Here is an 891-nt window from a genome sequence, read left to right on the forward strand (position 1 = left end):
ATCTGTTTGGATCAGACAGATCCAACTGGCTGATGAATTAGCGCAGATTTTTCTGCAGATGGGGACCAGGAGGAAGTGCGTTCCGTAACAATCGGAATGCATTATGGGAGATGTAGTTTGTAGTCTATTCGTGCTCAAAACTGATTTTAAGTTAATCATTGGCCTATATAATGCTGGGGGACCGCATGTGGCCCGCGGGCCTTGAGTTTGATACATGTGCATTACGCCATAGAACTGCCAATTGGTAATTGAAGTAAAATTGCTTAGATTTCAAAAAAGCCTACATTGAAGTCGATTGGCAAATGAACCATTTCGAAAGAGGAAAGCTCTTGTTGTCTCACTGCACCCCAAGAGATGCATAACCTACAAAAACTGTTTCTGTCTGGTTTTGAACCAGAGACCTTTTGCATGTAAAGCAAACATGATAACCACTACACTAGAGGAACTGAGCTTCTCTACTTTGTTTCAGTTTGAGGTTCCAAAGTTGATGATGTGAGATGCGATGCATGAAAACTTCAACTGAGGCTTGCACTCAGATGCCTGGATTCAGAGTACAGCCCATGACACCACAGAACCCTTGTTGACCTTTAGTAAACATACTAAAACTGTTTCTGTCTGGTTTTGAACCAGAGACCTTTTGCATGTGAAGCAAACATGATAACCACTACACTACAGAAACTCATACTCTTTGCAGTGTTCCTGGTAGATTATCCAAATTTTGTTAGAGACTGATGTCAACGATGGGCATGGAACCATGTCAAATACTTATACCACAGATACTCTCAGAGAGCACAGTAACTTGGTGAACAAACTGTCAGACTTATACTTGTGCCTAATTTCACATTACAGTCCATAAACTAAGCCTGGGATCAAAAAATTGTATTGAACATG

The 891-nt window shown here is 41.0% G+C and overlaps 1 non-coding gene across 1 annotated transcript; it reads right to left on the bottom strand.

The window, feature by feature from the left end:
* Positions 1-606: 606 nt before the first annotated feature.
* trnav-cac (transfer RNA valine (anticodon CAC)) lies at positions 607-679 on the bottom strand. The gene has a single exon. It is a non-coding gene; the product is annotated as a tRNA-Val (tRNA).
* Between the last annotated feature and the right edge of the window lie 212 nt (positions 680-891).

Source organism: Poecilia mexicana, unplaced genomic scaffold (assembly GCF_051168715.1).
Source record: "Poecilia mexicana isolate PSO_F unplaced genomic scaffold, ASM5116871v1 scaffold_6, whole genome shotgun sequence".
Taxonomy (NCBI): Eukaryota; Metazoa; Chordata; class Actinopteri; order Cyprinodontiformes; family Poeciliidae; genus Poecilia; species Poecilia mexicana.